This window comes from Trichosurus vulpecula, chromosome 2 (assembly GCF_011100635.1).
Source record: "Trichosurus vulpecula isolate mTriVul1 chromosome 2, mTriVul1.pri, whole genome shotgun sequence".
NCBI lineage: Eukaryota > Metazoa > Chordata > Mammalia > Diprotodontia > Phalangeridae > Trichosurus > Trichosurus vulpecula.
This window is the reverse complement of record NC_050574.1, coordinates 11592568-11613147: the sequence shown is the minus strand read 5'-3', so window position 1 is coordinate 11613147 and position 20580 is coordinate 11592568.

Below are 20580 nucleotides of genomic sequence, written 5' to 3'. Positions count from 1 at the left end.
ACTAGTACAAAAGGCTACATGTGGTATAAATGAGAGACAATTAACAAAGGGAAGGTCTCAGAATTAAGGGGATCAGGAAAAGCATTAGGTAGTTCCTGTAAATTACCACCTGATGGTGGAATTTTATTGGGAATTGACAGAATACAATAGAGGAAGGAAACAGAGATGAGAAGAAAACTATCTTCAGGAATGGGGAAATTGACAGTGAAAATGCCAGAATCAGGAATTGAATGTCTTGTTTGAGAAAGAGTAAGGAGGCTGTGACATTTAAAAAGTTTGAGAGACATAGCTTCTGCATAATTTAATCATTTTATTAATAAGGCTATCATGTTTATTAATAAAAAATAGGTCAGTGTCACTCTCACATTCCAAAGACCCCTCATAATGGTAGGGTCATCGTTTGCATGCCCTTGGAAGATCAGGTATTCCTGAAAGTGGCAATCAGCTCTGATTGGTTAACAATTAATGAGAAAATGAATATTATAATAAGAGATGGATTCTATTTGAATGAGGATCTTGAGGGTATGCAACTTGGATCACCCAAGTCTTGGTCAAAGAAACACCAATTTCCATATCACCTGTTTGACAAAAGGAAGAATCTACATTTTCCCAGAACTGTCCTAATAAACACAACAAGCAGGAATCCATCCATTAGCCTAAACTAAGAATTTATTTTACTGCATTTGAGAAAGATTTCACAAAGAAGTTGATTTCTGGATGAGGAAGTAGAAAAGGGGACAAACTTTGATCATGATTCAATGATTAGTTATTAAATTCAAGAGAGAAATAATCATTTTTCTCTTTCCCCCATTTGTATCAGTTGAGAGACAAAGCCTATTCAATGAATCACTAACCAATGTTATAAACTCTTCATCAAGGGTTCTTAACTATGGAGCTTATAAGGGGAAACACTGAAGAGAAAATGGAAATGGATCAATTGCACTGACAACATTGAAGGGGTCAATCATTTCTGTAATAGACCTTATAGATAAAAGGTGCACAGGGCAAAAGCAAAGAGTAAAACAATAAAATTATCCATTTAATGCTCAGAAGTCTCATTGCATATAGCTCTTTGGTTCTTGGGATACATTCTGATGTAGTCCTTGGGTCTGCAGATGGTCTCAAAATGGTTTACAGCTGACTGACTTCTCTGGTTCAGGTCACTTGTAGATATTTTCTTCTCTGCTAAAAATCTCCTACAAAATTGGTCTTAATACAATTTTAAATGTATTTTGTCAATAACTAGGTCAATCAATGAATGTAAGGTCAGATCTTATGTCTCTATTACCAGAAACTAAATTTGGAACACTTTAGACTGTGAAATTTACAATTTTAGTTTATCCAATTGTGATGTTGATATATCCGAGAAACTCAGATACACTCCAAAAATTAGAGCACAATTTTTATATTTGGCATTATTCATTCCCCCACTAAGAAGATGAGATTCTGTTAAAGAGCTAATAACAGAACATTTTCTATAAGAGGATGACTTATTGCCATATTAACTACAATTGTAACAAATTATGTTATGATGGAATGTATAAACATATAATTTAAGAGCAGTGCTGATTGTATGGGTTGTTTATAACAAAATTAGTTTTACCTTCTAACCATGTTCAAGTGAATTACCCCTAGTAAAAGTAATCACATTTTAAGGCATTTTTTTCACATTTACTCACTTTATTTTTAATTTATGGAATAAAATGAGCATTTCTATAACAGTATAATAAAAATATGAACTTGCAAATCTATTATGTGTAAATTACTATTCTTTTAAATATATAATGAAGCTACCATGTAAATTTTTTTTTCTTTTTTCCCTTCCCTTCCCCTTCTACCACAGATATGACTACCATTAGACCCAAATAAGTATATATAATTATTCCTTGCAAATTTCTGTTTATCAGTTCTTTCTTGATGCAGATGGCATATTGCTTCATATGTCCTTTATTGTTAATTTACATATTTATAAGTCATTAATCTATCTTTCTATTTCTTAGCCAGTGCCAGATTTGATAATTACTACCTTACAATATAGTTTGAGGTCTGGTACTGCTAAACCTGCTTCCTTCACATTTTTTTCCATTAGTTCCTTTGATATCTTTGATTTTTTTGTTCTTCCAAATGAATTTTGTTGTTATTTTTTTCTAATTCAGTAAAATAGTTTTCTGATAATTTAATTGGGATATCATTGAATATATAAATGTGTTTAGATAAAATTGTCTTTTTATTATCTTGGCCCTATGTACACATGAACTATTAATATTTCTCTAATTTTAAAATCTGACTTTATTTGCATAAAAAGGTTTTTCTTTATAATTTTGTTTATATAGTTGCTGGGTTTGTTGTGGCAGATGTATTCCCAAGTATTTTATAATGTCTAGAGTTATTTTACATGTGTTATCCTTTACTATCTCTTCTTGCAGGGTTTTATTTGTGATATATAGGAATGCTGATGATTTATGGGAATTTGCTTTATATCTTCCTCCTTTACTTAAATAATGAATTGTTTCAACCAACTTTTTAGGTGAGTCTTTGGGATTTTCCAAGTATGGGATCATACCATCTGCAAAGAGACAGTTTTATTACATCATTGCCTATTCTGATTTGGTCAATTTCTTTTTCTTCACTTATTGCTATTGCTAGGTTTTCCAATACAATATTGAATAATATTGGTGACAGTGGGCATCTTTGTTTCACACCTGATATTACTGGGAAGGCTTCTCACTTAAGTCCTTTATAACATAGACCATAAGACATTGTTCTCCTGAAGTAAGTATTTGGGATGATATTCTTTTCATTAACACAGAACTGAGACAGTTATGATATTAACTTAACTAAACAATAAAATTATGTCGTGGTTTCACAGACCTTTGTAGCATTTGCCTAATAATCGCGATACCATTATGAGAAATTAAAGGTCCTTATTATATACTGGAATACATAATTATTAATAGCAGATGGTTAAGTACTTATTCACTTAATTGTTCAGGATATAGAAAGGACTAAAATTCTAGATTATAGGGCTCTAATCTTGTACCTATTTCTTACTACAGTAGCTCAGATATAGTTCAGCATTAACCTAAAATAATCTACTTAGTTGATTTTATACTGATCACCTAACATGATCATAGAAATTTATCATAAAAGAATAATGAAGAATATTGTTACACAGCCAGAGAATATGGGTTCCCTAACTTCATGTGAATTCCAGGCAAAAGTTTATATAGATAGAGAACTGCATTGAGCCAAGCTTAATGTCAGCTGGGTGGAATACTTTCTATTCAAGAGGAAATAGTACACTGGTGAATTTGATTCGGGATAATATTATTCCAGCCCATACCAAGCATTGTTCTCCCAACCTTTACCATGAGGACTCTACCTGCACTTCATGGATGTCAACCCCCATAGTGTTGTTAGCATTATGGATCAATGGCTTAACAAGATTCCTTGATCATCATATCTGGAGTTAGACTCAGAAAATATCAGTTACAGTCCCATAAGTTTTTAAATATCGAGTTCCAATAATCATAGAGTTGGGTAGATTCAGTTATTAAGGATCATGTTTCCTAGGTAACAAGTTTTGATTATAATCTTACATTGGCAACAGTATTTCCATTCAAACCATTTAAGGCCATTTCTCACATGCCTTACACTAGTCCTTTTGTCTTCCTTTCTTTGTTCATAGAGAAAAAAACAATGTGGTGTGAACCATATTGGGCCCCCTATCACCTGAGAAAGGCTTAAAACCTGGATTGGCCAATCAGGAGAAAGACATTTTTGGGCCTCTCTGAACTTAATCTATCATAATGCTTTGTGTGCTCTGGCATAACAGATATGTTTTGCTTTGCTCTCTGAGTGAACCCAAAATGCCCCTTCCTGTGGTAGCAGCTACAAGGCCAGATGAAGCTGACCAGGAGCATTCTTCTATTTATGACTACCAAGGACAAGGCTCCTTGAACCAGACACTACCTTGAATAATGGGACTTTTCTTGTCTTGGTATCTTATGAACACATGTTATGCTATGTTATGCTATATGTGATGTGGTTTGAGGGGATCAGGGACCCTCCTCCAGATGGGAATACCTGACAGGGTCATCTGGAATTCACAGACTCAAGCATTGTTTAAGTCATGGTAGTAAAGATTTATTGTTATGTTTTTCAGTGGGCAAAAGTTCTTAGGGAACCTGCAACCTTACAGAGGTATAGTTAAAGTTTGTATAGGATAAACTGTAGTAAAACATATGCCAAATATGCTAACTAGGTGATTCAGGGTGGGATTAGGTAGTGGTTAAGGTGTGGTCAGGTCTTAAAGGAACATGTGCTATTAGTATCTACTGCACAGGTATTTTACCCAGAGTTCACTGGGAAAAGCCCAAGGGAGGACCTACATGGAGGTGTGCTTTTAGGCCTGCATTGTCACTAAGTCAACTAGTGGTTAAGCTCAACTGTGGATTGCTCAGTCTGCCACCCAACAATGTCTTGTTTGATAAGACAGATGTACGGAGTATACATAAGTCTAAGTATAGGATACACATAATGAGGAGTCCAGGATGCATATAATGAGGTAGGGAGTTGGTATAGATAGTCCAGTCAGTACTGAATATCCGGTACTGAATAGGCCAGTTCAAACTTACAAATCCTATAGGTGCAGTTTGTCACTATACCAGGGAGACAGAGAAATGTTTTGCTGGGGCCCACTTATGAGTAATTGCTAGACATAGTGCCAGGGAGAATGTTTTGCGGCTAGGGAGAAATGTGATCTTGGAACTGGGGTCCAAACGCAGGCATCCATCCCCAAAATAATAGGGAGGTTCAGAAGATAGGAGAGTTTTGAGGGAAAGATAGTGGGCATTTTCAATTTAAGAGGGCAACAGTGTAAGGTACGATTGAATTTTGTTTCCACAGAGATTATATGAAAATATGAATTGAAGCCATACTGGTAGCTGATTATAGGAAATCAAAATGCTTTTAGGGGTAGTGGAGGAGTCTGGCAGCTTGAAATTCAACATATCTATAAGGCAGACTCCTCTTTGTACTAAGAAGGCCTTTTCTTGTATCTCAAAAAGAACTGTGAGGCCAAGGGTCATTCGAAAAAAGGGTAAGACCCAATAAACCCAGATTCGGTACTAGATAATGGGTCTTATATCATTGATATCCTGGGCTTGAATTTGCAGACTCATGCTTTGGTCAATTCTCTTTAACAATAGAGAGGGATCCTTTCTCATGCTGTCTGATGCAGTCAAATGGAAAGGAAATTGAACATATAAATAATGGGATGTAGGTGAATGAGAAGGGAGAAGGGATTGAGGTGTGGAGCTGAGAGGGATATGATCAGACCAATAGGATTCAAAGCATAAAATTCAAATCTCAACGTATTACGAAGAGAGCTTTGTGCCTAGCTTAGGAGGGCTTGCACCAGCTATGAGTTCAAGTCACCCCATCAAATAATGACGTGAATTAAAAAGCTTTTTTTTCCTAAATTCACACATGGCCAGGAAACATTCTTGGTATTTCTAACAACAGGAAATCCACTTCAAAATATCCAATAGATTAGTGGAAATGTGAGAAGAGAAATCATCAGAGCAGTTAGGGCTAAATATGTAGCTTTGAGAATCATCAGCATAGAAACAATGTATAAGCTGTAGGAGCTGATAAGGTCACCAAGGGAAACATTATATGGGGAGAAGAGAAAAGGATCCAAGAGAGAGGCCTGAGGATCACCAATGTTTAGCAGGCATGACCTGAATGAAGATTTAGCAAAAGAGACTCAGGAGGAACAGTCAGGTAGAGGGGAGGAGTACCAGGAGAGATCAGAGTCAGGAAAACATAAAGAATATCAAGGAGAAGAAGGTCGTCAACAGTGTCAAAGTTTCCAGAGATATCAATAGGGATTGAGAAGAGTCCATTCAACGTGGTAATTAATGAGTTGTTGGCAACTTTGGTGAGAACAGATTCAGTTGAATAATATCAGATAATAGTAGATAATTATTAGATATTATTAGAATATATGTATATATTGTAATATATACATATATAATAGATAATATTAGAAGCCAAACTATAGAGAGTTAATAAGTGATAAACAGAAGGTACCCGCAATAGACAACCTTATAATAGAGGTTAGGGAAAAACACAAAAATGGGAGGAGACAAGGAATGATACCTAATAGGAATGAATAGATCAAGTGAGGTTTTGTTGTTTTTATTGTTTCTGTTGCTGTATCAGTGATTTTGAAAAATTACTTGTGGGAGACGATGGCATGTTTGGAGGTACTAGAGAGGCAGCCAGAATATAAGGAGAGATTGAACATAAATAAGAAAGGTGATAATCTGCTGGAGACGGCAGGTACAGGGGGATCACTTGTGCCTGTAGAGATGTTTGTCATAACCAGAAGAGGGACTACCTCTTAATGTGTGGTAAATAAAGGAGATTGAAATTGAAGCCATCTAAGTGGTTTGAGATGAAGAAGAGAGTGTAAGAAAAAGCTTTTGGGTAACGGTCTCTTTTTCAATCAAAAATGAGGCCAAGTTCTCATCTGGAAGAGGAGAGGAGGAGAGCTTTGGGATAATCGAGATTGGATGACAAGTTTTGGAAATACCACTGCAGTGGTATTTATATCACTGGGATGCTGAGTCAATTAGGGAAGTTTGAAAAGATGGCCTTGCTACAGTGAGGACATAGTTAAGATTACACAATACAAATGAGGTGGGAGCTAAGTTGAATAATATTCCCTTATTTATTTCAGTCCCTTCATTTTGTAAGAATAGAAAATGAGGCTGAGAAAGGTTAAGAGGCTTGTCAAGAATATAGCGACAATAAGGAGCAGATTTATCATTGGCGAACATGAAAATTCGCACAAAAGTAGAAGAAGCAATTATAATTGGAAATAAATCTACATTTTGAGAAAAATTAATAACTAAAACGAATCCTTAAGAAATATAGGAATAATATGTATTATAGCTTACATGTATAACACATGTACTAAGGACTTTATAATTATTATATCCTTTGATCTGCCCAGTCACCCTGGGTGGTAGGTGCTGTTATTATCATCATTTTCCAAATGAGTGAACTGAGGCAAATAGGTGAAATGACTTGCTCAGTGTCACAAAGTTGGGAAGTAAGTGTCAGGCTGGATTTGAACTCAGATCTTCCTGACTCCAGGCCCAGTGCTCTAAACCACTGCTCCACCTGTCTGAGTTTACCTCAGTGATAAAGAAAATTGAAAATGGATTGAATGAAAATGACCATGTTTATAGCAATTGTAGTACACAGTTTTTAGTTCTGAATAAATTGCCATGACAGGAAGAAAGACCCTAAATGCAGTACTAGTCAGCAAATGATTCATCACATAACAGTTTAGAGAAATAACATTTTATTATACTAATTTATTTTTGAGAAGAGTGCTGGAAAATTATAAACAGTTATATCTCATAAAGAACCATGAAGAAATTTAATATTAGTCTGTTAAAAGCTGCAAGTAAACATTATCATACCAAGAACATTTAATGTTGAAGCAAGAAAGACAAAAATAGGCAAATGATGGCAGAAATTTGCAAATATTTTTATAAGTAATGCTTTTCCTCATCAAAAGAGCAGAGACATTGTATTTGGATTTGAATTTTAGCAAATGACACAAAAAATTGATGAAAAAAGATGGAAAAAACCAATACTACATAAATGAAGTCTGTCAGGAGGAAAAATGTGTTTGAGGGTAGAAGAGCTTGTAAAGGTACAAAATAAAGTGGGGAGATGGAAGTTATCATGAACCAAGGCAAACACCTCTTATTTGCTTCTATTTCTAAATTCTGTGAAAGAAGATTGAAAGACAAGCAAGATCAAAGAGGGTTAGGGAGAATATAAATGGATGAAAGAGGGTAGAGGAGTAAGTACTTGGTGAAGACTGAATAAGGAAAAGTCAAAGGTAGCTGCCAAGAAATGTAAGCTTAAAAATAGGTAAGAGGGAAATGTGAAGATGAATCAAACTGATAGATCAAATGAGTAGAGTAGATTAAAAAAAGAGATAACATGCTGGCGCCAGCCTTAAGGGATGAAGAGAATGGTGATAGAGTTGTTATGGAAACTAAGGAAAGGATATTGAGTAAAGATGAGAAAGGTATTAAGACATAATGATTCACTGCAAACATTTTTAGCCAAGGGAAGTTGAAACATCACCTACAAGGGGCGATGAGGTCATGATATAGAAGAGAGCATCTTAAGAAGACAGGAGTGCACTAAGATACCAAAGAAAGTCTCCAAGGCCTGTTCCACAGTCCTTTCAAGAATGATTTACTGTCCCTAGACATACAGGGCCTGAACAATATTTTAACTAAGTGGCTCAAGGAAAGGATTTTCTGCTTCTAAGTTTCTACATGTAAAATGGTGATATAAATAGATACTCACCTAGTTGATCTCTAATTCTAGGATGGAGGAAAAGGCTGTACAAAACAGATTGTGTCTTTCTCTTTGTGTGTTTGTGTGTCTGTGTGATGGCCCAGGCATGTCCTAGTTATAAGAACTGTATTGCCTGAGCTCATCTGCCCAGGGCTGTGATTATCATGTCATGGGCAGGAGCAGTGACATTAATCTGCCAAGGGAAAGAGGGATACGTCTACAAGAGCAAACTTTTGTCCCAGATGAAAATGTCTTTAATGATTCCCACTGATTAAGAATCCCCCATCTGCAATTACTGGTGAATAATGACCATGACGAAGTCATGAACTAAGCACAAAGAGGACAGAAACTTTCCTGGGCACCAAGAGACCAGAGGTGTAGCTGTTAAAGAGGTAGTCACAGGTAGAGGAAGGAAAACTAACATCTTGTTATGGGCACTTCCATTAGTGACCTTGGCCTGGCCTGGGCTTTGGTGTTTGTCTTGAGGTATCCCAGGCCTTGCTTCTGCACTTTTTTTCATTTAAGTTCTCATCCTCCCAATGCAGTCTCTGTATATATATATATTTCTGCATAATGCTAGTATTCCTAAATATGATAGTGGTGCCTTTTTGTGCCTTTATGTCTCTTTCTGTTCTATTTCCAGAGTCTGATCATCTTATCTTCCTCACCTACTGCAAACATTTACAGTAAAAAATGGAGTTTCTTGTCAGTAGGGAAGGTAACACATCGATAAGGGACCAACTTTCTTCAATTTTGGAAAATGTCTTAATTTCTGGAAGATAGTATAATTCAGTCAAAAGACTGGGGCTGTTTGATCTTCTTTCTTTTGTAATGTGTTGTGTGTTCTCTCTCTCTCTCTCTCTCTCTCTCTTTGTATGCACTATGTTGAGTTGTTTTGTCATGTGGTTTATGAGAGAGAGAGAGAGAGAGAGAGAGAGAGAGAGAGAGAGAGAGAGAGAGAGAGAGAGAGAGAGAGAGAAAGAGAGAGAAATGGCCTTGAATTAGATCTGTCTTCTCCCTTAAAGATGATTAGTCTAGGGAAAGTAATTTCTAGGTTCAAGTTATTCTTATGATTGTTATCCCTTAACAAGAAAGAAATGTCCCTAGTTATTGATTCAAGACTGGACTCCCTCTCCCCTAGATGTCAGTTCCACAATGTATATGCATAACAAACCACAAATAAACCCATTTATCCAAATTCATAGCAAAACGAAAAATCAGAGAAAGTGTACATCAGAGAATATGTATATTGGATAAGATGAATGAATGACCTGTTTCCTTGAGAGCAAGATAAGTCATATAATGAAGAGGGAGTCTTAGATCTTTTCCAAAGGGAATAGGGATGTGATCAAGGCATCTGCTTTTCTGTATGGTTTCTCCCAGTCACTTTCTACCTTCAAGTGTCTGAAGAGAGTCTGAAACAGCATGACTTTTCTCTTCAAGCTTGAAACCAAAATATTAGAATCTCTCTTCTCTCTTGCTCTTACCAACTCCTCACTTCACGTAGGCATGGTGCATTGAATATTCAGTCTCTACCAATGAGGGGAGTATTGTAAAAATGGCCTTTTGAGTCAGAGGTTACATTTATATTGGAAAGCTGTGTAATGTCAATTTTCTACTTCATAAAAGGAGATTTATTATTTGATTATAATTTTTTTTTAACAAAATAGTCTAATATTAACTGAACCAGCACAGGATAAAGGGACAATTACTAGGAAAAAGAAAGAAAATATATACAAGAAAAAGTTCTGACGCAATTTTATTTTAGGGCACAAAGGAATTATTAATAGATATAAAAAGAGATAAGCTAAATATATGCTGTACATGCTGCATCACAATAACATAAATACTCAAAAAATTTTAAAACCTTAATTTGGATACTTAGTAGTTGCTAAATAAGAAGTACATTGAAGAAAAGAACCACAGAAACAATAATAAAATATGTCATTGTCATACAAATGAGACACAGCACAAAGAAAAATGACAAAGATAAAAATATTTAGAGGGATAGTGAATGTTGTTAACAGGTAGAAAGGCAGGAACATTAATGCATTATTGGTAGAGGTATGAATTAGTAATGATACAAATAATAATATAAGGTTAGCTATAATAATTCCAGCTCATCTTTATATAGAAAATATTATGTGTCAGGCAGTGTGCTGAACACTGTAGAGCATTATCACCTTTGATTCTAAAAACAGCACTGGAAGCTAAGAAATTTTATTATACCCATCTTGCAGTTGAGGAAACTGGAGCAAACAGAGGGTAAGTAATTTGTTAAGGGGCACACAACTACTAAGGAGTCAGACCCCAGCAGGCTTTTGCTCCTGAAGGGCTGTGGCCAAGCTGGCTGTGGAGCCCAAGGAAGCTTTTGCAGCCTGGATCCATGGCCACCATGCCACTGGAAAGAAGCGGAAAACTTGGTGTAGTAGTGAGTTTGGGGGAAAACCTGTGTTATATCCTTTGGTGTGCTAGTGCAGCCTTGCTGCCAACAGCATGGGAGGTGGGGGAGAGCTGCTGAATGATCACGGGGGCAGTAAGCTTCAGTACCTGGGTTCTTTTAACCTCCCTTTCAATTCTCGGTTTCTTAGACCATTGAGTCAGCTGAAGGTGTTTCATCTTTGGAGCTGAATTTCTATTTGGGAGAGGTTTGAGAGATCAAGGGTATCAGAGAAAATACCCAGTCCACCATTTTGTTGCTCATGTTACCTGGAGGTGGTTTGGAAAAGACTTCTGATGAAAATACCATGACTGAGTTTAAACTTTGGAAAACAAATGCAGGTGTGGAGTGAAACCTAGAAATGTAAATTTATTTACTCCATTGGTAAGACATGGAAAATCATATTATCAGAACCTTAACATCTTCAAAGATATGATAAAGTCAAGAATATGCTTGTGAAAAAGAAAGAAGTACATGGAACTTGCTGTTTCCTATAAGTGGGGTTCATGGGACAAAGAAAACATAGAGATGAAAGAAAGGTGGAATAGGAGTAGAGGAAACTCACTCTTATCTGAATTGGACAAACATATAAAAATCTGTTGTAGAAATACATGATTCTTAACAGGCAAACATACAAGGATGGCGGGGCATTTGAGAGGAAGGGAGTAGTTACAAATTTGAAAACAAAACAAAACAAAGCTTCCTGATCAGGGAAGAGAAAGGAAGCCTCTGGAAGATATTGGAAAACAAGGCAAGAAAAGAAAAGCCAAGGAAACCAAAGGGAAGGAAACGAAAAATTAGAATCTGAGGTTAAACAAAACGTGATATAAGAACACAATGGACTATTATTGTATTTGAAAAAAATGGCAAAGGAAATTATTTCAGGAAGCCCTAGATAGAATGAACTGCAGTGAGATCCAGAACACTTTATATAATGACAAAAACTTTATTTTTAAAAATCATTTCAAATATGTTAGAATATTGATGAATTCAATGATTCACCTAATTTCCAGAGGACCTATGTTGAAACATGTTATCCACCATTTGACAGAGAAGTGATGGAATCAGGTATAGTAAGAGTTGTGCAATTTTACACATAACCATTCTGTGAATGAATTTTGCCAGATGGTACTTATATGTTAGAAGATATTTTTAGGTTAGTTTTTAATTATAGATTGGAGGAAAGTGTGGGGAAGTTAGAAATAATGATACCAATAATCTAGACTAAGGAACCACTTTTAATCACCAGGGGAAAAAAAAGGAAGGTCAGAAGGAAACACAGACAAGCAGTACGATCAAATGCAATGTTTAAAAAATATATCTATATGTGTATGTGCCTGTATATATTCCTGCATAGGTATACTGTGTGTATACACACATATGTAATTCACATGAGTATATAATTGCATATAATATAAATTTATTTAATTCTCCATATTATTAGAGCATATTATATTTATAATATGTATGTTTTAACATTTATATTCTATTTATAATATAATTATATTTATTATAAATTATATTTATAATTTGAATGTTTGTGTAAATACATGCAATATACATATTCCTTATGTACATATGTTTTAATATGTATATATACATATAAACTAACATATGTAATTTTTAAATGTGTGTATTGATATTATAAACAGTGATATGAAATTGAGATTCACCATGTCATATGCAATTCACTTCTTATGTCCTGCTGTGAATATATAAAAGCTCATTTATTGTTTTGAAGTTAAGAATTAAAATGAGACTACCCCTGACAGTCCACATGATAACATGGCTTGAGTAAAAGAAGTGGTAATGAAAACATTGCCAAGGACATAAGTATGATACAAGCACATGTATTAGAGATGTATACATGCATTAGTGGCAGCTAGTGGCAGAGTGGATAGAGTTCCAGGTGTGCAATCTGGAAGACCTTAGTTCAAACCCAGCCTCAAACACTTACTAGCTATGTGACTGTGGGCAAGTCACTTAACCAATATTTGGTTCTGTTTCCTTATCTATTAAATGGAGAAAATAACAATACCCAGCTCCTGAGGATGATTACCTAGCTGTGAGGATCAAATTAGATTATAGTTGTAAAATACTTAGCATAGCATCTGGCGCTATACAAATGTTACACATGTCAGATATCCTCCTCCTCATCAGTAATGCCCATACATAAAAATATATGCATGTATATTTATAATACATGTATACATATACATATATGTATGTGCACATATCGTGTATTTATACCCCATACTTATAAGGATGTATATATGCAGCCATATGAGTTTGTATACATGTAGAGATGTGCATGTAACTATATCCTAAGACATATAACATAAAACTCAATCTGCTCTAAGCTCTTGTTGAGTGTAGAAGAAAGTCATGGTTATGACCTTGTATCTACAATGCTTAAACATCCAGAATTTATATTATTATGCTAGACCTTTTTGCCTCGGGGATACTGAATGAGCAGCAAATGCAACTAGATCACTCACAATTTCTCTGCTTCCTGGAAATGAGTTTCTTTCTCCTAGGGTTTAGATTATATATATTCAGATTGTCTAGTTTTACAGATGGAAACTGTGGTGGATGGAATATGAAATGACTAAGGAAACAAGGGTTCAATCTTTTGAGCATATTCGTTTATTAAACAATGTATACTAATTACATTAAAAATTGGGACCAGGCCTCCTCAGCTCTTTGCTGGACTTGAATACAGGGGTAGACAGATTTTTATGTATATAAAGCAAACAATTAACAGGATATAACAAGATAAAAGGATATAAACTAGGATACCAGATTAGGTAATCTGATTTCTAATTGAAGAAAGTTTAGGGCTTTTCTGGGTTGGGAGGGGGATGAGTGAGTTTTGAGAATTTCGGGGCGGGGGGGGTGGAGAACAAACAGATGCAATTCCCTGAAATCAGAAAAAGAAGTGTCTTACTCTCCCCAGGTGCCCATATTTAATCAAAAGAATATGGAAACAGTAACTAATAAACCAGTACAGGTACAGTTTTCATAAAAGACAGGTTTCTTGAGATGTGTAATTGTGAAAAAACACCTATTGATCTTCAGATCTGACTGCGTTTCTGGTCATCATGACCTAGGTCCTTAGGTTAGGGTCTCTAAGGAATGGGAAGAGGTGGTCTAGCTTCCCAGCCACAAAGAGCTAGATTCAAACAATGCAATAGTTTTGTCACAATTGCCATAAGTGACTAAAGTTTTCTCACAAGACAGAAATTGGAGTAAACACATAATTGAATAAAAGGTAACTGAATGAGATCCAGGTTTGAGTCACATATATATGTGCAAGCATGTAAAACATTTCCATGTTAATTATTTTGTACAAAAAGACTCAAACTAAAATAAAAGAGAATGAAAGAAAGAAAGTGAGAAACAGTTGTTTGCTTCAATCTGTATTCAGACAATATCAGTTCTATATCTGGAGGTGGATTACATGCTTGGACATGAGTCCTTTGGGATTGTCTGGGATCATTGTGTTGTTGAGAACAGCTAAGTCATCCACAGCTCTACATCATAAAAATATTGCTGTTATTGTGTACAATGTTCTCCTGGTTCTGCTCACTTCACTCAGCATCGGTTCATAGAAGTCTTTCTAAGTTTTTCTCAGGTCTGTCTGCTCATCATTTCTTATAGCACAATAGTATTCCATTAAATTCATATACCACAACTTGTTCATCCATTCCCCAATTGATGAATATCCCCTTGATTTCTAATTCTTAGCCACCACAAAAGAACTACTATAAACATCTTTGTATGAATATGTTTTATTCTACCTTTATTTAATCTCTTTGGAATATAGGCCTAGCAGTGGTATTGCTGGATCAAAGCATATGTAGAGTTTCATACCTCTTTGTGGATAGTTCCAAATTGTTCTCCAGAATGGTTGGATCAATTCACAACTCCATCAACAGTAACAGTGCATTGGTGTCTCAGTTTTCCCATATCCCTTCAACATTTGTCATTTTCCTTTTTTTCTCTTATTAGCCAATATGATAGGTGTGAAGTGGTACCTCAGAGCTTTAATTTGCATTTCTCTAATCAATAGTGATTTAGAGAATTTTTTCATATGACTATAAATAGCTTTGATTTATTTTCCTGAAAACTGCCAGTTCATATCCTCTGATCATTTATCCATTTGAGAATGGCTTGTGTTCTTATAAATTTGACTCAGTTCTCTATATATCTGAGAAATGAGTCCTTTATCAGAGATACCTCTTGCAATTCCCCCCTCCCCAGTTTTCTGCTTTCCTTTTAATTTTGGTTGCATTGGTTTTGTTTATGCAAATCCTTTTTAATTTTATGTAATCAAAATTTTCTATTGCACATTTCATAGTGCTCTCTGTCTAAATGAGAAGTTAAGTGAGTTACAGGCAGATACTGCTGATTGTATTGGGAAGGCCTCTAGCTTATCTCCATTACAGAAAATACTTGCTGATGACTTTAGATAAATATTACTTATCATTTTAAGGAAAGTTTCCTTTATTCCTATGCTTTCTAGTTTTTTTTTAAATAAGAATAAGTGCTGTATTTTGTCAAAAGCTTTTTCTACATCTATTTTTTACATGATAAATTTATTATGTAATTAAAAGGAATAGCAAGTTGTACACAATATATCTGAAGTTTTATGTCCAATTTTTTTTACTGTACTATGTTATAGAAAGGCTTGTTTTATTCCATAAATTAAAAATTAAATAAAGAAAAATTTTTAAAAAAGAGAAAAAAGAAAATGTGATAGACATGGTAAGAGTGAGGGAAAACTGATGTACATCTGATATACATCCATTTCCTGACTAATTTTCTTTGTCTATGACTTGAGAGGAAATGGATGAAACACATAAGCACAAAAATCTATGCTTGAAGAATGGATATTTTGGGTTTCATGCAGAGTTGAACATTATTTTCATTGCTCAGTTCTTTTGGGGAAATGCATGTTTTTATGTCCAGGCACAAGAGGCTCGCCCTGATTTTCGTCAATGTAAATGGACAGCTCCCTGTGGTCCGAAGCATTATGTTTGGCATATGTTGTGGCAGCAGACAAATCCAATCTTCTCCTATTTAAAAATATTTTGAGGGCTCATTCAGGAAACAAATTGAGAGACTAATTTTACAGGCTACCTACTTGCATTTTCATCAACTTTGTTTTTCTGAAGTGGATGTTTAAACCAGTCTCATATTATTGTGGATTTCAGTATAATAATTTCAATATCATCTGTGAACAGGAACATTTAGAAAACCTCAAGATCAATAAAGAATATTTCTATATGAACACTAAAAAGAGTATCTGTTATGAAACTGACTAATATCTTAAGTGAACATATCATTGTCTGTTTAATATCCTTTTTGTTTCTAGTATTCAGTGTATCACTGTAGAGATGCCTGACAAACAGTCAGTCAATCAAGTAAGCCTTCATTTATTAAGTACCTACTCTAAGCTAGGCACTAGGGATACAAACAAAAAGTTAAATCAGTCCCTGCTCTCAAAAAAGGACATTTTGAAAAGTTGACTAGAGAGAAATACCTATGTCTGAAGCATATGACTTCTTAATATCAACATCTTAAAATGGTAGAATATTATACTGTTTAAATCTGAGCTTTTCCTTGTAAAAAAAAACTCCTAACATTTTACCTTTTCATTTCTTGTGTTTCTATTGGAAATGTTCTAAAAGAATGTGCAAATTATTTTCATAAACATATTTTAATGATGAGTAAGTAGTTCTATGTATTAATATTTGCTAATGTCATCTGGGTTACCCTTTTTGGAGGTAAAAGCAGCATTCATGGACTTTTTTTTGAAATCTTTTTAATTTTTTTTATTTCATTAGCAATAACACCAATCTAAGAATTGCAAATTGATCCTGGGGCCACCTAGTCTAACATGAAACTTTATGAGTTTTCTCTCTACCATTCACAAGTGTTGGCTCTCTAGCCTTTGCTTCAGGTACTGTGCTCCTTATAAGTCTTCTCTCCAGACTAACCAGCACTGATTTCTTCCACCGATCACCGTATAACATGATCTCAAAGTCCTGCCACCATTTTTTTTGCCCTTTTCTGGACAGTCTCCAGATTATCAATGTCCTTTCCAATCTTTGCCCATCATACCTTTAACCAAATCACTATTAAAATGTTAAACAGCACATGTCCAAGTAGAAAGCCCTGACCACGAAATTCAAGACCTTTATCTCAGTTGGTATCAAGTCAGTGCCTACTCTTTGGTTTTCCCCATTCAACCAGTTTCAGATCTACCTAATGCATTAAAACCCATCTGTCCTATTGTAAAACAATAACATGAGGGATCTAATCAACTCCTTTGCTAAAATCTAGGTAAACTATGACTAGTGCACTGTTCTCCTCATTCATTTTAGCAACCCTCTCAAAAAAGGTCAAATCTGTTTGCAATGTCTTTTTTCCTGATGAAGCCATACTGGTTCTTCATGACCACGAAAATTTAATGATAAAGCACCGTGGTTCTACAGTCCTATCTGCCAGTTCTTTCAGTACCGACAATGAATTTATTTTGGCCAATGACTTGAACTTACCAATGGCAGTTAACTGTACTTCACTTATTCTGAATATCGACTCCATTAACTGCTTATTTCTGTCCCTTCCTGCCCAATGAGAAGGCTCCTTGGCAGAGAAAAAAAAACCCAGTAAAATGTTTAAAACGTTTGCTTTCTTTCTACATCAGTCATCATCATCCCAAAGACCCTTCTTTTATATTCTGCATTTCCCTTATACCCTCTGACTTTAAAATGAAGCTTTGCTGTTATCCATAGCTTTTTCTAGTGGGCTCGTGGTATTCAATTTCAGCACTATTCTTGCAGGTAAATGTTATGCTTTTGTATCCTGTCACCTTCTCTATGTGTCCTTTTAAATCAAATTTAGGGTATCATGGGTAAATTAGATTTAAAACTGGAAGGAATTTTTGAGGTTATCTAATCCTCCCGGACCCCTTCTGCGCACATAAAGAAAATGAGGCCCAAAGAGGTGAACTTAAGTTGGTTGATGAGTTCCTCCTGGATGAATTTCAGTTTCTTTAGACAGCTCCCCTTTTTCCTCCTCACACAAATTGTTTCTCATTGTATGTTCGTTATTTTTGGCAGTGCGAGCCTACCTATCCTTTCTCTGAACCCTTTGAAACCTGTTCTTCCACAATGTATGGTGCAAGTTAAGACAATTTCCTGTGTGAGAAAGTAGTAAATTTTCCCAAAAGTTCTCGTCCTTCCCACTCCAACAATCAATTCCTCCCGGTTTCTGAGCATCAGAGAGAATAGAATTTCGATGTACTGGTTCCTCCACCTGTTAAAGGCTGAGATGATTATTAATGCAAGTAAAGCAATTATCTGTTTTCCCTTTGGCAGAAGATCTCCTGTGATCTGTCTTCACCCATTTCCCCTTTCCATCCAGGTTTCCGACAGACATTCTAATTGTGCTTCCTGGCCGCTGCCCTGTGTTTCCTTGCCTTTCTTCAGGATCGCAGTGTCATCGCAGGGAGCAGCCACCAGGCGGCGTCGCTCCTGCCGCGGCGAAGGTTCCCTTCCTAGTCAGGAGCAAACGTTCCAGGACTCAAAGGATCAGGGCGGACCCTTGCTTCAGGCCGCCGCCACTGCCTCTGCCGCCTGGTTCCATGGGTTCCGCGGAGGAGCAGCAGAGGTTGGGCTGGAAGGAGATGAAGATGCTGTGCTGAACCTGCTCCCTCTTCTAGAAGCCTCTGTACCTGCTGCCTCCCAGGAGGAGCGGGGAGGGAGGCGGACCCGGGGAGGGCAACGGGAATCCCCGCAGTGCGGCCCTTAGTCCCGTGCCAAGCCCGGCTTGCCCACTCCCGCAGCCCGGCCTCTTGTTGCCCCCCAGCTGCAGGTTTTCCCATTACCGGGCCCAGAAGGAGGAGTTTTTTCTGCATTTCTGTCGGTTTTGTTATTCATATGGTCAATTACGTTGATAGTTTTTCTAATATTGAACAAGCTCTGCATTCTTGGTATAAATTTCGCTTGGTCATAGTGTATGATCCTTGTGATATATTTCTGGAATCTTCTTGTTAGTATTTTAGTTAAATTTTTTGCATCAATATTCACTAGAGAAATTGGTCTTTTTCTTTCTCTGTGTCTTGTAAAAGGAATTTGGTAGGACTCCTTCTTTGCCCAATTTCCTAAATAGTGAATCCATCTGGACCCGAGGATTTTTTCTTACGAATTTCATTGATGATTCATTCAATTTCTCCTTCTAAGACTGGGTTATTTAGATATTCTATTTCTTCTGTTAATCTGGGTAATTTGTATTTTTGTAGATATTTATCCATTTTATTTAGATTGTCAAATTTATTGGCATATAAGTGGGCAAAATACGTCCTAAAATTGTTTTAATTTCCTCTTCATTTGGTGATGAATTCACTCTTAATTTTTGATACTAGTAAATTGGTTTTCTTCTTTCCTTTTTTAAATCGAATTAAGTGACAGTTTATCTTTTTTATTGTACCCCCCATAAAACCAGCTTCTACTTTCATTTATTATTTAAATGGTTTCTTTGCTTTCCATTTTATTAATCTCTTCATTGATTTTCAGGAGTTCCAATTTGGTGTTTAATTGGGAATTTTATTTTGCTTTTTTCTAGTTTCTTTTAGTCGCATGCCTAGTTGGTCAATCTTCTCTTTCTCCATTTTATTGAGGGAAGGAATTAGAGATATACATTCCCCCCAAGTACTGCTTTAGCTGCATTGCATAAATTTTTATTTGTTATTTGATTTCTGTCATTTTCTTTAATGAAATTATGGATTGTTTCATCTTTTGAACCAGTTGCTTTTTAGAATTAGATCATTTAGTTTCCAATTATTTTTTAATCTGTCTTTCCATTGCCCGTTATTGAAAGTAATTTTTATTATATTATGATCTGAAAAGGATCCATTGCATATTTCTACTTTTCTATAATTGATTTTGAGGTTTTTTCTGCCTAAATATTGGTCAATTGTTGTGTGGATGCCATGTTCAATTGAGAAAAAGGATATTTTCTTTTGTATACCTATTTAATTTTTTCCAGAGGTCTGTCATATGTAACTTTTCTAAAATTGTGTTTGCCCTTTTAACTTCTTTCTTTTTAAATTCTTGTTTAGATTTATCTAGTTCTGAAAGGAGAAAGTTGAGGTCCCCCACTAGTATAGTTTTATTTTCTATTGCCTCCTGTAACTCACTTAACTTCTTTAAGAAATTGGATGCTACACTGCTTGGTGCATATAGGTTTAGTATTGATATTACTTCATTATCTCTGTTACCTTTTAGTAAGATGTAGTTTCCTTCCTTATCTCTTTTAATTATATCAATTTTTTTTGCTTTCATTTTGTCTGAGATTATGATTGCTACCCCGGTTTTTTTTCTTCAGCTGAAGAAAATTGATTCTTTTCCAGCCCCTTATATTTACTCTGTGTGGGTCTCTGTGCTTCAAGTGTGTTTGTTGTAAACAACATATTGTAGGATTCTCGTTTTTAATCCATTTAATCCATTCTGCTGTCTATTTCTGCTCTTTGGTAGAGTTCATTCCATTCACATTTACACTTATGATTACTGTATATTCCCCTCCATTGTATTTTTCCTTTTCTTTATCCTTCCTTCTCTTCATTTACCTTTTATTTCCTCACCAGCGTTTCGCCTCTCCCTCCCTTCTGTCAGTATACCCCTTCACTCAATCTCCTCCCCTTCTACTTCCCTGTAGGGTAAGATAGAGTTCTATAT